The 10,729-nt window shown below is 35.7% G+C and overlaps 1 long non-coding RNA gene across 1 annotated transcript; it reads right to left on the bottom strand.

Moving 5' to 3' along the window:
* Positions 1–267: 267 nt before the first annotated feature.
* On the bottom strand, positions 268–8,132 carry LOC125690841 (uncharacterized). The gene is made up of 3 exons (XR_007375810.1): positions 8,021–8,132; positions 7,021–7,151; positions 268–1,630 (listed from the first exon to the last, which is right to left on the bottom strand). It is a non-coding gene; the product is annotated as an uncharacterized LOC125690841 (long non-coding RNA).
* Positions 8,133–10,729: the final 2,597 nt, after the last annotated feature.

The raw sequence follows: 10,729 nt of genomic DNA, 5'->3' as shown, positions 1-10,729 counted from the left end.
TCTTTTTTTCTTCTCCAGCACTATCCCAATTTCTCTGAATTCAGCAGCTATTTTTCGTTGATCTAATTTATTATGTCACACTCTGAGGTACCTAAGAGATGATATATTCTGAGCCTGATATAAAAAAACAAAACAAAACAAAAACTTCTAATGGATCTTTTATTTTCTGTCTGTTAAACATCAGCAAATGGAAAAATAAAATCCTGGAATCATACGATTTGACAATAATAACCCAAAAAACATACATGGCCTTTAAAATGAATTTGAAACAACATGGATGGAGGTTGATCTGCATATGGTATACAGTTATGAAGGTCCTCAGAAAGAAATGAAGATATGCCAATTTAACAGTAGGTGAGGTTTTCACTATGCCTGTAGGTAGCTGATAAATTCTCTTGCATTACATTATTTCTTTTCAGCATCATCCCAGCTGCCAGATAAATGGCTGCCAGTCCAGTTATACAAGAAATTAAGTTCCATTAGAAGGAATGGATGTATTTTTTTCTCTGTCTTGATGTGAAAACTAGCTCATAACAAATATGGAAGCTCTGAGCAGTTCTTAGAGCTCTTTCACATTCTCATTTTGTTAGTTCTTGAAAGTAAATCATGCCTGTTTAAATAACTGCATGAATTATGCTTAGTATTCTAAAGATTGATCATAAGATGATTTTGTCATTGAAATGGCAATTTTCATTGATTTTGTTTTCTAAAAATAAATTGTTTTATATTTCACTTCAGTTCTCCAGTGAACTGCAATTTACCCTTCATCTAACACTTTGGCCGAGAGGTAGCTTCTACCTATAATGAACAGCTGTGATTCACTTCATCGGGCAGTTTATCACTAAAATCAAACTGCAGCCTAACAAACTGTGCAGTCTGCAGAAACCAGTGTAGTGTTGGTATGCACTAAGAACACCCTAGAAAGATCTGTACATCAAAATGTTTTCAGTGAAAATCTCATGACATCTCAAAGCTGGTGTCTTGCCAACTTACTGACAAACAATTAAAAAGCAGAGATACTCAGGTGAAAGAGGATTGATCTCACTTGCTGACTGTCGTAACATTCCCAATAGGTCTCACAGGTACTTCCAGAAAATGTGCTGGAAAACTGAATCTTGAGATTAAATGAAATGATTTCTGGAGTTTTTAGTTCTCTAGCTAAAGAGGAATTTGCATGATTAAGGTAGGTTAATGTCTTAATTTTCTATCAGTCATGTTAGGATGTGTTGCAGTTCTTTTACCACTCTAAAGAGATCAGCTCTCTTACAAAGCCTTTACCTTTTGCAAAATCTAGAACAGTACTTAGCAGTACATATCTAAAATTAAGAACAGCAAAATTAAGTAAGATGTATAAAATGGTGCCCAAACGGAGAGCACCTGGGTTATTCAAACAATATTTTAATGAGGAATAAATAAGTGAGAGGGTTGCTGTTTCTCTAGTGCAGAAGTAACCATAGAAACCAAGCCCTGGGGTTATTTTCATTCACAAACCGTTTTTGCGGCAAAGCAAGGAATTCTCTGAGCAAATTGATGGGTTTGATCCTGCAAAGTGCAGCTGCAGCTCAGTTTGTGCTTGTTCCAAATGCAGTGAGCGGAGCACCTGCCAATGCTGCATAGTTATCAAACAGTCCTTGGAGGAAAAAAAAAAAAAAAAAAAAAGGAAAGGAAGAAGTTTCAGGTCTTTCTTTTGCCTTTCTAGTAGTCTTGAATACATCAAAATATATTTTATATATGGAAAATAAATCATAAATATTAATCACGGACTTGGCACATTTTATGCCTAGGCCTAAAGTCAAAACTTAGGCAGAAAATACCTGGGAAACAGTTTGGCTATGGACTTTTGATCATGCCACTCTTTAGTTAGAATTGCTTGAGCCACCCATGAATTTAATTAGAATTGTACAGTGCCAACTAATTTTAGTATGGAGAAATTCACAATTAATTAGCTGAAAGTCTCTTATGAAACATAAATCCTCTTCCTATTCTATTTTATATTATGAATAAAATATTGTTCCATTCTTTTTTTTTTTTTTTGTGATCTGCTGAAAGATGTGAAGCGGCACATTAGATTTCAAAATATACTGATGAGTTTTGTCCTAAAATCTACAATCCACATTATTATTGATTGAAGCACTGATAGTTCTATTACATTTCAGTAAGATTATGTTCAGAACTCCAATCCTATATCCAACAATTTCTTCGATCCTCTTCGGTTATTTTAAAAATATTACTTTCAGTAAGGTACTAAATGTCACTTCCTGTAAATTACTAGTTTCAAAGACTAGAGTATATTGAAACAGCAAGGAATTCTATGTATGTAATGTGTTGTTTTTTTTTAATAAATATGTTTGCATATAATCTAATAAATTATTTAACAAGCATTTAGGTTATTTAATATAACAGAAAAAGTAGTGAGTTACAACAACATAACTTACAAAGTTAAAATTTACTCTCAAAAATTAGGAGACTTTTTGTTCTGTCTATATACAAACTGATCTTTGGTTGTTTTTTTTTTGTTTTTTTTTTTGTCAAATCCAGTTTACTGACAGCGATGCACACGTATGCTATTATAATGATTGGCAAATTCATTTTTTCTTCAAAACTTTTGTTAAATTGCACAAAAATGACTTCTTTACACAACAACAACAAAACTCACAATCTTATAAATGGAATGCTTATGATTAAATATTTAGAGGAAGTCTTTAGTGGAATAATTTGTCAGTCAGAGCACTCTGTAGTGTTAAGAGATGGAAAATTGACCCAAATATAGGGTGAATTATAATAAAATGTGTAATGGCTTCTAGAAAAATAAGATCCAAGGATTTAAGACTGTCACAAACCTAAGCACACAGAAGTCCTTGCTTATACAGTACTGATGCAAAACAAAATTATTTCTTCAAAATAGTCAGTGACTGTGGCTTGGCAAGATGATAAATCTGTATCTACAGGACTTGGCAGCATATGAAGAATTTCAGTAGTGACATAAATGAAGGACGGAGTCTATCCAATCTCTTTTTGCAGTTTCAAATTAGTTAATATTCTTCAGGGTACATAACATACTGAATTTTATATGTTCTGGTTAACTTAACAGATTTGCTGATTTACATCTGACCCATGTTTAGTGTATTGTTCAATGCAGTGTTGTATCCCACAAATTTAATATAACAAGTTGTGTAATCAAAGGCAAACAAGTGTAATAATGTTCTTCACTGACCCTAGCTAAGCTACTCAAGCTTCAACGAAGAAAGCTTACTCCAAAACAATGTGGTAGAGACACAGTGTGGTACAACAGTGATAGTAAGTGAGCTAGAACATACAAGCTATTATAACTCAAATGACATGTACAGTATAATGTTAGAATATAACATTTATTGTGTATACTGATGGAATAGTTCAATCTTAAAATTCTACTTAAATCACAACAGGAATTTTTGCAGCTGAGTTTGACAGAAAACTCAACTAAATTCTGAATAAAATAAAAAGGTTTATTTATTTTATTTAAATGCTATACTTTGTCAAGACAAACTTAAATGCAGTAAAACAAACCATTCCAGTTTATAATATATGTAGTGCTTGCTCAAATGAGATCATAGGCAAAATGCCAAGAGACTTCTGAAGAACCAGGATTTCATCTGTACTGTCCAGTAATTTACCCCTTAGCTTTGAGCACTGCTGAAAGCTCTGTGGGTAAAACTTTGACTTAGAAAATTTAATGACAAAGCTCCCATCTACATCAGTAAATTTAAGACTTAGTCCTAAAAGTTCAAGCAGAAAATGTTGTAATCCATCACTGAATGACAGATGAAATCCAGACTTGGATAGATGTTTTGTTATTAGAGAATATAAGTGGGGGGCTATTAGCAAAAATAACAACAGAACCTCAAATAAGAGATTTTAGTAGCAGATTAGTGGGAAAGATATTTGAATTTTCTTTTTTTCCTTATTATAGCAAATGTAATTTTCATAATAGTGTACACTCACTCCCATAACCAGCAGCGTTCTATACAATCATGGAAGAAAAGGCATACTTAGAATAGTCTGTATGGTACAGCTCTATGTAAAAAGAGAGAAATAATGAAAAGTTATGTCTTTTCGCTTCTGGTATGAGGTTTCTATTTGAGAGAAAGGCAGATCTTCTACCATCATAAGCCAACATTTTCTCCTGCAGAAAATGTCTGACTTCTGTTTTCCACTTAATTTGTAAAAAAAAATCAGTGGAGAGGCAGGTAGAATAACGTAGTGAACAGAACAAAGGCAAAAAAAAAAAAAAAAAAAAAAAAAAAAAAAAAAGGTAGTTTAAACATTGAACAAGGCCTACGACATGCAGGGTTATCTCTGATCAGATTGATATAACTTTTGCTCCAGCAGAAATCATGGCAAAAGCTTCATTATTTGTAGACAGGCAAAGATTTCACATCAAGCTCTGTGAAGAAAGCGGGACTAGAGTAAAGTTCTCTCTTTAAAACTACCCCAAGAGAATGAGACACAAATAGAATCTGGACCTTGCAGTAGTTCTGCTAAATTTACACTGACTTGTAAAGTCAGGGCCACTGCACTAGTCATGCACATTGCTGTTAGGGAGAAGGAATATTGTTGGCTTTGTAAGTTAAACAAATATATAAACTTTCAGAAGCTTCTTGTTTGCTTGACTTTTCGTTGCATCTGCAGTTAAATAGGATCATCTTGCACTGTCAATTCAAAATGTATTTCACTTTATAATGTCTTCAGTGTCTTTGACTTAAAGTCAGTTTTTATAATATACAGTACAGGTGCTGACCCAGCAGACACTTTTTCAGGCACTACACACTTAGATTTGAAGTTAGCATTCTTTATGCTTATTTTAGTTAATGATGTGTATTCCAGCAGATTTTATGACAAAAGTTTTACTTTGATTCTTTTTTTTTTTCTGCTATATTTGTCCTCTCTCCAAGTATTTTTGATTACTTATAGTACTAAAACATGAATAAATGACATAACATTTGATCTCTATATTTTTAATATTAAAACATATTTTTACTACCTTGCATAACACATTTTTATTTTCCACTTTACTAGGAAACGATAGCTTGTCTCAGTTTCCAAGCAGACATTTGAAGAAATCTTGTTATTTATGTTATTTAAGCTGCCGTCAGATGAGCAGAGTTCTGTATTATTCAGACTATTTAATTAGCAAATAATATGATGGAAACAACAACAACAACAAAAAGAAAGTACTAAATCTTTGATTCTTGTTCTGCAAAACACAGAATGTTTCACTTGTTTTCTGATATGATATGATATCCCCTAGTGGTATTAAACTTTCTAACCTTCCAACCTACATTATTTATAAAACAGATGTTTAAACTTCTTGATGCACACAAGTGTATGTAGAGTCACATCGTTTTAAATCTAATTAGTGTTTAATAAGCCATTGGAAATGTTGTCATTCGGCTCTTACAAATTAATCCTGATCTCTTAACACATGCTGATATTTTGAAACAGTAATTATTCTGAAACAAAAAAGAGGACTGAGTTAGCCTGAATTAACATAAATAGCTCCCATGATTATTTTATGTGCTTCCAGCAGAGAGGTGTTAATAGAATTATAGAATCATAGAATCATTTGAGTTAGAAGGGAACATTAAAGGTCATCTAATCCAACTCCCCTGCCATGAACAGGGACATCTATAGCTCAATCAGGTTGCTCAGAGCATCATCCAGCTGAACCTGAATGTCTCCAAGGATGGGGCATCCACCACGTCTCTAGGCAACCTGTTCCAGTTCCTTGCCTCAATACCATTATTGTAAAAAACTTTTTCATTATATCCAGTCTAAATTTCCCCTCTTTTAATTTGAAACCATTTCCTATCCAACAGACCCTGCCAAGCCTATAGAGTCAAGACTTTTCCTTTGTCCACTGATGCAGATACATCACCACCACCACCTCATCACCATGGGCAGCCACTGGGTTAATCACGCAAGACTTGCCCTTGATGAAGCCATGCTAGTTGTGTCTCTCTGTCTTCCATGTGCCTTAGCATAGTTTCCAGGAGGGTCTGCTCAGTGATTTTCCCTGGCACAGAAGTGATGCTGATATGCTGGTAGTTCCCTGAGTGAACCTTTCTACCCTTCTTAAAAATAGGTGTTACATTGCCTTTTTCCAGCCACTGGGGACTTCCCTTGACTGCCATAACTTTTCAAATACCACTGAGAGCGGCTTATTGACTACATCAGCCAATTTCCTCTGGACTTTGTGGTGCATCTAGTCAAGACCCATAGATTTATGGATATTCAGGTTCTTGGGTGGTTGTGAACCTGATCTTTGCTTACAGTGGGAGATACATTGCTCCTCCAGTCCCCACTTTCTGATCAGTCACTAGTGAAGACTGAAGCAAAAAAGTTGTTGAGTAGTTTCAGCTTTCTCCTTGTCTGCTGTTATCTGCCTGTATTACTCATCAGGAAGTGTACGTCCTCCTGGACTTTCCTTTTCTGGTTGAGGAACCTGTAGGAGCCTTTCTTATCCTTTGCACCCCTTGCCAAGTCCAGTTTCAGTTGGGCCTTGGCCTTCCTGACCCTGTCCCTGCACAGCCTAAAAGCATCCCTATATTCCTCCCAGGTTATCTGTCCCTGCTTCCACTGCGTATTTTCTTCTTGCTCTCCAATTTGACTGGCAGGTCTCAGTTCAGCCATGCCAGTGTCTTATGTTCCTTTCCTGACTTCCTGTGCCTGGGGATGGAGAGAGCTTTTGTGCCCTGAGGAAAGCTTCCTTAAAGATCTGTCATCTCTACCTTGTCTTTGCAGGCAGTTTCCCAGAGGCATTTGCTGACTAACTCCCTGAAGAGCTGGAATTTGGCTTTCTTAAAATTTAGCATCCTGATTTTACTCTTTATCTGTCTCATATCCCTCAGGACTGTGAACTCCGCTACTGCATGATCACTACATCCCAAGCAGCTTCCAATCCTAATGTCACCAACCAGTTTGCTTGTGCTGGTGAGCAACAGGCCCAGTACTACATCCCCCTGCAGATGGGGCAGTCTTTACCTGCATTGAGAAGTTATCCATGATGAATTCCAAGAGCCTTCTGGATTGCCTACATTTTGCCATTCCACTTTTCAACAGATGTCAGGGCGGTTGAAGTCCCCCAGGAGGATGAGAGCTTGTGATAATGCCTCCTATAGATGGAAAAAGAAGGTTTCATCAACAGCCTCTGCTTGATCAGGCAGACTGTGGACAACATCCACAAGACTCTCTTTGTTGCCTCATTCTCTAACTCTCACCCATAAGCTTGTGAATTGCTCATGGCCATTCTTCAGGGATAGCTCTTAACACTCTATTCCTTCTATTCCTTTCTTGATGTAGAGAGTAGTGCCTCCTACACTCCTTCCTCACCTGTCCCTTCTGAACAGCTTGTAGCCATAAATAGCCACATTCCAGTCACGGAAATCATCCCACCAGATGTCAGTGATGGCAACTGTGTCATGGTGTTCTACTACCATGGTGGCTTCCAGCATCTTCTGTTCAATTCCCAAACTAGTCTAGAAGCACTTCAACTGGAGAGTTAACCTTGTCACTTTCTTGAAGGATAACTCCTTAATTCCTCTGAAATATTTCCCCTGAGGTTTCCTGTTGCCTCCTTCTGTTGCCTCACTGGTCCCTGGCTTACTGTCATGTTCAGATGCTGCAGCTGATGAACTAGTGGAGATTCTAGAAAATCTTTCAAGCTCTAATTAAGTTTCATTCAATGTAGTTTCTTCAGTATTAGCTGAATTAAATTGTATCTACTCAGTAATTCACTTTTCACTACAAAAAGGAATCTCTTTGGAATACTACATGATAGTAGAAAGACTATTTATAGCAGAAAAAAGGATTGAGACAATATTGACACAAGAATTGCTTAATCTTTTGGGTAATACTTGGTAGCATAGCACATAAAAAAAATATTAACAGATTCTGCCATGCTTAGTAAGAATCAGAACACCTCCATGGAAACAATGACCAGTAAAGTTTTAAGACATTTTGGTTTACCAATGTATTTGCTTACCTTCATACGTATGTGAGTCCTATTTGTTCATTCCATGCTATAGAAGGGATAGCCTCCATCTTGGTCACATTTTGTTAGTTTTGATGCTTCTATTTGCATGACCGTGTCTCGGATAGCCTGCAGGCAAACTGCTTGAGCATTCCTCATGCTAACATGATAAGGATGTTTTGGCACAATGAGTTCTGGTCTCTGAGAACTCTGAGCAGATTCAAAACAGCCTTTGCAAATGAGTGATGTGAAATGAAGTCAAATATGACCCTGTGATTGAACCAAGAGCCCCTTTCTACAATGACCTGTTTATACATTTTACTCTTTTATTGTAGTCTTAACTGCTAACTTGATCACTTCAGTGGGTTAAAACTGCATCTAACAGACCACTGTATAAACTCAAGTAGTAAAAGAAACAGTGAATACAATTCAGGAATAAAAGGCACATATCATATAGTTTATATCTCTTTTCTCAGTTAGAGGTCTTTAGTGGCCTCTTCTGAAGAGCTAAGTTACTGAAATATGCAGTTTATGTTTCTCTCCTATTCCCTCATTTCTTGAAATAAAGTGCTGTTTTATCAGGAAGCAGATGCGAAGTGTTAAAAAAAGAAAACATTTTTTAAATATTTGGCAGTAGATAAAGAAGTTCATAGTTTTTATTTCTGCTTTGATGCATATTTAAAGAGTTATTCTAACATCTAGAAATTTGCAGAGAACCAAAATAATGCTTGCACAGACTGAACAGTTAAGATAATAAACAGAGAAGGACTCCCTTTTAGGTGAATTGTTCAAGTACACCTACATCAGTCCAGATTGCTTCTCATCTGTGCAATAAGAATGGTTTCATTTTGTTTCTCAGCAGACCAGAATAACAACCTTCTGTTAAAAAATAATTATATATTGAATTAACTGAGCATTTAAAACTCTATGGCATGCTTTTTGTATAGTGTTATTATTCTACATTATGCCAAATTTAAGCCACCATTATTCTAAGCCAGTACGAAGTCACTAAGACAGTTGATCATTTACTCCATGTTAGGTGTACTGACAAGATTAGTTGGTGAAAATCATGTGGCTGTTATCTAGGACTGCACTATCATGTAATTATCTCTAAATTAATATAAAAACCTACATAAAATGTCTTTTATGATCAATGAAATTTACTTTAAATACATGTAAATATCAGCATCTGTTTTCATAATGATTGTCATTGCATTTGCTCATTCATTGCAGTACTGCTCATAAACGTAATTATTTGATGATACCCCATTCTGTTTCAAGTGAATGCTCAGTGTAGCCCTTTACCATGCAGTGCTGGAAGGTGACTAGTTTTGTGATCACATCTGTTGCTGAACAAAAAAACCTTAGAGTTCTTCCTTCAGTAGTTACTATTTTCTAGGAATCACAGATGGAAACAAATTCATTCTCACTGTAGACTGTGAACAGGAAGTGAAATAACAAGAATGCTTAATTTATCTAGATCCTATTAGAAATCCTGACATTGAGTTTAGAGCCCTGCTTTCAAATTCAGTATTGGCTCAGAGGATAGTAAGTGTAAGAAGGACCATCTGTGTTACCAATTTCCCCCTCTGAACACCTGATACAGTTAAGGACTTCCACAATGGAATTAAGGATGACTTCTACATGAGGCCCAGTGTAAACTGAAAACTGTTAAAAAAGCAGTTGCGGTTGTTGTTTATTGCTGTATGTTGGAAAGTGAAGAAGGAAAAGTAGGGATGTGATAGCAGAAAGAAGAGAAAGAAGTAGATTCTAATTAATGCTAGATAATAGCTGAAACTGCTAAATGAAATATTAAGATAAGGACCGTCAGTCTAAAATAATTAATGTTACCAAACACTCAATAAGCCTCAGTGGGTAATAAGGAAGAAGTATTTGACAAAGAGTTAAAACAAGAATTTGGCAGGGGGGTAGGAGGTTTTAGTACTTTTTGAAGTCTGAGACAGTCCTCTTCATTCCCTCCAATAACTGTTCTTCGTTGTTTCATAGAAGGACTCCTTTTGCGTTTTGGAAAAAAAGAAAAACAAACAAGAAGGCTTTTAATGATTCTAGATCTTTAACAAGCAAATGCAGAATTAATCAGAATCAATTGTTTGCAGAAAAAAAAAAAAGCATAAGCTTACTCAGATAAGTGTGATTTGGCAAGTCTTTACAGAGAAGTAGAGGGAAGTTTAGTTACGGCATTCCTTAAAGGTCAGTTTTGAAATTAGTCTGGTTTAATATTTTCTTCAAAGAGAGATCTACAAAAAGATATGAGTGCCGATGACATTTTTGATAGTAAGAGATTTGAGAATCGTCATCCATATAGTGAAAAATCATAATATTCATATGAATAACTAGGTGACTGTGATGACTGCGAGAAGAGAAACAAGATGAACTTCATCAGATCAAAGCTCAGTGTTATGAGGTTGAGGAGTAATAAATACAATTTCCAATATAACTGATGGACTTATAGCTGCAGCAAAGAAAAATCTGTATGTACTCACTGATGAGAGCATGACTATGATCCCACTGTAACTCACCAACAGAAAGGTACAATGCTATAATATGCAAAGGGAGACTTTCCTAGTAAGAAAATAAACTGGGGAAATGATGTTGCTATTATATGATTTGCTGATGTTTTGACATCTTAAACACTCTGTGCAATTCTCACCAGTCCTATAGACAGAATTCAAAATGAAACAAATTTGTAATAGCTTCAAG

The sequence above is a fragment of the Lagopus muta genome, chromosome 3 (genome assembly GCF_023343835.1).
Source record: "Lagopus muta isolate bLagMut1 chromosome 3, bLagMut1 primary, whole genome shotgun sequence".
Taxonomy (NCBI): domain Eukaryota; kingdom Metazoa; phylum Chordata; class Aves; order Galliformes; family Phasianidae; genus Lagopus; species Lagopus muta.
Note: the sequence above shows the minus strand (reverse complement) of the source record. Positions and strands in the feature narration are given on the sequence as shown.